Raw genomic sequence first — 6,000 nt, 5'->3', positions numbered from 1 at the left:
TAACAACCTGATCTTACTTTATACATGAGCACATGTAAGTTTAAACCAATTTCCTCCTTGCATTTATTCTGCTCACATATGCACATATACTTTTTTAAATAAAAAAGTAGGCTGTCAAGCTAACTAAATAAAACACAAGGACACATACCTAAATATTCTTATGTTGTATTAATTTCAAAATGCAACTCAGTTCCATGTAAATATCATCATAAAAACCATCCCAAATATCTAGCAAAACCACAAGGCTCCAGGATACCATCATTGGAATTTCTGGACATTCATGTTATTGGAGAAGAATATCTTCCCTGCAAATAATAGTATACAAAGTTTCAGTATGTCTCACCTTCTGAAACTTGTGATTCCACACAATGGCATTTTCATTAATGCTAATTTTTTTCCCGTCAGGAGCTTTGGAGACTATCTTTCCAATCCGGACTCTCTGGAATGTTTTATTGTGGAAGGTAACGAAGTTGAAGATGTCATATCCTGGGTCAAACTCCCCCTTCTCATCAAAAAATATTTCTTCTCCCACGCTGTTATTAAAACGAGTATTTCTCAGAAAGTAGGGAAGCTGGATTTGAGAGAGAGGAGAAGTAAAAGCAGTTCTCCTAATCTTCCCCAAAGTTTTGTTTTGTTCAGAATTCCAAATCTACAGTGAATCTTATCAGAATTGTAACTGAAGTGTACTCTGGTTTGATTCAGAAATCTCTTCAACCCATGCACCACAACCCATTTCCAATTTCAACAATATCAGATCCAAAAATTTCCTTACATTTGTTCCTTACACTGAAATATGTCAACATATAAATTATGATCCTTGATATAAGACATTTTGGTGTAAGATACTCACACAGCCTTGAATCACAATCTTGCAGAAATTTCTTTCAATCTGAATCAATAAACTTCTTAAGTTTTTTTTTTAAATATCTTGGACATTTAAATTAGCATTTCCATTCCTGTGTATCCTATATGTCTGAATATATTATAATATATATAATACCTCCAGAGTGTTACAGTGCAAATTGATCACCATAACTGGACTTGAAAATTTTATAAATAAGGTAAAAACACAGTTGAGTTAAGATAATCATTTCCTGATTGAAGAACGTGCACAAATACTGTACATAGTTTTGGAATATTTTTTCTCGATAAATTAATGAAGAAGTTTAAAAGGTCTTGCTAATCTAGTTTTAGGTTTTGTGTTCAAAACCAATCATGTTTTTGATCATATTTATGTAGAACTATTAAAATTCATAAGGATTCACAAATTTTTGAGGATTACAGTATATGCAAAATAATAAATAGATAGTGTTTTGTTTTACTAACTGTATCATGTGGGTTTGATTGCTGGAAGCTTGCTTAAGCAGGGAAGTTGGCTAACAGCTCCCAGCTCCTCAGACAACCCATTTCCAGCACCCAGTACACAACAGATAGATACATAGATAGATAGATGATAGATAGATAGATAGATAGATAGATAGATAGATAGATAGATAGATAGACAGACAGACAGACAGACAGACACACAGACAGACGCACAGACACACAGACAGACACACAGACACACAGACACACAGACAGATATTGAAAACTTTTACAGTTTTATAACATAGCAGTTGGCGTAGCAAGAACAGAAGACATATTTACCAAAAAATGATTGGGAGAGAACCTAGTTTTGTGCATTTAAATTTTCAAATTTTGGGACATGTTGGCTAAGAGTGTTTGCACAGAAGCTGCTAATATTAATAGGCTGTTGCACACGGGCACAGCACTAAATAGCAGATCTCCAAAATATATTTTTGGAGGTGATTAATTGATATGATTGAGCTGCATTACCTACTGAACTGCAGAGAAACAAATCCAGAGTGTTTATATTGCTGATTCCCTTCCCATCCGTTTCACAGCCTCTATAAATGTATCTGAGAAGAGCAATGACATACCTCCCATGGCTGAAAATGCCTAATATTTAATAGATCCTGATTCCTCAGAGGAGCTGGCTTTTCTCTTCTTGAATGCATTGCTTGCATAGCATGAGCTGCAAGATAAACCCCATTGTAGACATTGTAGCTCTCTCCAGACATGGTCATTTCAAATACAGAGCCAGGGACTTCACTGAGTTTTTCCTTCCCAGTGCAGCGTTTAGCTCCTTTCTGATATGGAGGCAATGAACAATGAAATACAGACTCCCAGAACCAATTAATGTGAAAGAAGGGATGTACAAAAGGTTCTATTCTCTCAAGAAACTCCTGAAATCCTGGCACAGTCCTTGTGTGGAGTGAGAAATATAAGGAACCATTGAAAGTATGAACTAGGAGTCTCCCTTTTGGTGCTAAAATCACGGTGAAATCCCACTGGAAGGTCATGATCCAAACTCTGTGATCTATTGGGTTCTTATGGTAGACTTCAGAATAATGTAGACCCCATTGTAAAATCGCCATAGATTGGACAGTCCCAGAGGCAAGGAATACAGTGACATTCTTCTGTAACATAATGTCTAGTATTTTCTCTATGCTTTCCAAAAAGACATCTTTATTTAAGACAGCATCTGTTAAAATTGGGATCAACTCTATCCAAGCAATGCAAATATCACTTTGGAAGAGCTTTGGTTGAAGATTTTGAAAAAAGGCTTCCCCACTCTCATCCTCTGAGACCAAGAGACCAATCCAGTTCCATCCAAAATATTCCAGTAAATGAACAATCCCATCATATTGCAAATTTTCATTTGGAACCATGCTGAAGAAGGTAGGGAATTGCCTTTTATCACTTAGGACTGGGTCAAAGGAACAGTAACTGAGCTGTTGGGAAGAATGATGCATATAAAATTAAATTGAGAGTCCTTTTGTGATTATGAAGAGCACAGAGCTTTTCCATTCTCCATAGACTATTGGATTCTACTGTGATATTGTGACTGTATTACAAAATATCAAAGTTTCCATCTACATGAAGAAAGAGATCATAAGTTTCACAATAGCAGACTCTGGGAACTCAGAACTGGGAAATGATAGACTGGCTAAAATTGAAAGAAGCTAGGGTTTATCAAAAAAACCCACTAATATGATTAGAAGAGACTAAAACATATGAAGAAGGGTTGCAGGAGGTATGACTAGTCCGGAGAAAAGAAGTAATAGTATTCCAGTATTTGAGAGTGTTGTGTACTGGGTTCATTGCGCAGGAATGAAGACGAGGTGAGTGAGTTCAGCAAAGAGCATGGTTTATTTCTTGCAGGATCTGAACTAGACAACAGGGCTGCAGCTGCAGCAATTTATACCTTGGCCCCTAGGTGGCGGCAAATAGGTTTGAAGCAACCTATTGCCACCTAGGGGCAACCAATAGCAGTGCTGGAGATAAGTTGTCATGATCCAAACTCTGTGATCTATTGAGATGCTGGGAGTCATTAGCTAGCTCTCTGCTCTCACAACCTACCAGCCATTACCACGTGGTGTTAACAAGCAAGCCCAATATATAACACCCCTTCCCCCTTAGAACTAACAACACTGTAGCAACAATAGTGATTACAGCAATACACTTTACAAAGACTTAACACTGGTGTGAATAGGTTCCACTTAGCAGCACAATAAAGTACTTACAACATTATAGCTCCATTGTCCATTACAATCTTGTAGGTCAGCATTAAATACAAGGTACAAACAACATTATAACTTTATTATTACAGAAAAAAATCTTTCAGATAAGCAGGAGGTTTGTGTGGCCTTGTGGAATGCCTGGGGGACCCAGGCATGTCCTGGCCTACCAGCTTGCCCGCCGGGCTGGGTAGACCAGTGTCTCTTAGTTCAAGTGATTCTGAGTGGTTTGGTGCTCTCTGGCTGGTCTTTCCAGGTTGGCCCACCCCAGAGTCAGTTTGTTCAGCAGAGTTAGCACAGTGGCTGTAGCCATCAGGTTGGCTTTCTCTGTCAGGGGACCCATGTTGCACTTCTGGGCTCCCCTCCTCTATGGCCAACTCCTCGTTGCTTGGGCTGTGTGAGCCTTCAGGTCTATGCATGGGCCGGCTTGGCTGCCAGTTTGTGGACCTGAGTAAGGACTTATGATGAAGTCCTCGTTTTGTGGCAGTTTGGCAAACGCGTCCTAAGCTGATATATGTGGCGCTGTACAACTTGCCCGCCTTCCAGCCCCACTTTGTAAGAGAGGGGGCCTGACATTTTAGTAATTTTTCCAGGCACCCACAAATTCCCATGCCCATAGTTCCTGGCCCACACCCTGTTGCCCACTTGCAGCCCCCTCAGGGGTTTTGGGTGCAAAGCTTCTGCTGCCACCCTATCTGGATGCAACCTGTCCAGTTTTGTGATCAGTCACCTCCCCCAGCGCAGCTCTGCAGGGCTTTTCCCTGTAGCTGTGCAGGGCGTGGAATGCTGGCAAAGTAAAAAATCTGCCAATCTGTGATGCTAGTCCCCAGTCACTATACACTTCAGTGACTCTTTTGTGGTCCGGACCATCTGTTTGGCTTGGCGATTAGAAGGATGAAATGGGGCCGACGTTTCATGCCTAATGAGGTTTGCCCTCAGGAATGCCTGAAATTCTGCTGCTGTAAATTGGGCTCCATTGTTAGATATTATGATGTCTGGCAGCCCATGTGTGGCAAAGAGTTTCCTAAGCACCTGGATGGTCCTAGCAGTGGTCATGTTAGCAACTGGAATTACTTCAAGCCACTTAGAGTGGTTGTCGACCACTATAAGGAAGAGCTGTCCCTGAAAGGGCTCAGCGAAGTCTATGTGAATTCTAGACCAGGGAGTGTGAGTCTCCACCCACCTGTGAATTGGAGCGTGCAGCATTTCAGGCCTTGATTGCTGGCATGTGTAACATCCATGCATCCTGGGCTTCAATGGCCTTGTCTAAACCTGGCCACCATAAGTAGCTTCTAGCTAAAGCTTTCATACAGACAATACCCAGATGACCTTCATGTAGTGATTGTAAGACCCTGTCTCTTAGTGACGTGGGGACTATGACCCTGTTCCCCCATAGGATACAACCCTTGTCAGCTGATAGCTCGTGTCTTCTAGTAAAATAACTCTGGAATTTAGGCCCTGGGCTTTTATCCAGCCATCCTGTGTGTACCCAAGAAAGCATTCTACTTAATGTCTTATCAGCTGCTGTTTCTGCAGCTATGTCCCCTGCGTGGAGAGGAAATTCTGGCAAGTCCTGGATGGACAATACACGGGCCACTGGGGTTGGGTCTGGTTTGATTTGTGGCAGTGGAAGCCTGCTCAGGCCGTTTGCATGGCCCATTTCTTTGTCGGGTTTGTGAATCAGCTTAAACGTGTAAGCTGATAAAAAAAATAGACCATCTCAGCATTCTGGGGGATAATAGGTGGGGTGTCTGTTTGTCTGTGGTGAATAATCCCAATAATGGTTTGTGGTCTGTGAAGACCGTGAAATCCCTGCCATATAAGTAGTCATGGAATTTTTTAACTCCAGCTACAATGGCCAATGCCTCTTTATCAATTTGAGCATAGTTATGCTCAGCAGAGGACAGCATCCTAAATGCAATGGGAACCTGGGTTCCATCTTTCTCTAAGTGACTCAAAACTGCCCCCACCACGTATGGGGATGCGTCACATGCTAAACAGACCGGTTTAGACTTTCTGAAATAGTGATAGTGGAACTGACCGACAGAAGTGCCTTCAAGTCCTTAAAACTTTTTTCGTGAATGCTGGTCCATTTCCAAGAGGCTGTGAAGTGGCTCTGCCACTGCGGCCTTGTTAGGAAGGAATGTGTGGTAGAAGTTGAGGAGGCCCAAGAATGCTTGCAGCTCTCATTTTGTTTTAGGGCTAGGAGCCATCTGAATGGCCTTTACTTTGGACTCAGCTGGGTGGATGCCATTGGCATCAATGCAAAAACCCAAAACTTCAGTTGAGGGAACCCCAATTCTGCATTTGTTCTTTTTTAGTTTGAGGCCTGCTTCACACAGCCTCTGCAGGACAGCTCTGAGCCTCCTTGCTAGCACTTCTGTGGATTCTCCAGCAATAAGCACATAGTCAAAATAGG

The sequence above is a fragment of the Vipera ursinii genome, assembly GCF_947247035.1.
Source record: "Vipera ursinii genome assembly, chromosome: Z".
In the NCBI taxonomy this organism is placed as follows: Eukaryota; Metazoa; Chordata; class Lepidosauria; order Squamata; family Viperidae; genus Vipera; species Vipera ursinii.
Note: the sequence above shows the minus strand (reverse complement) of the source record.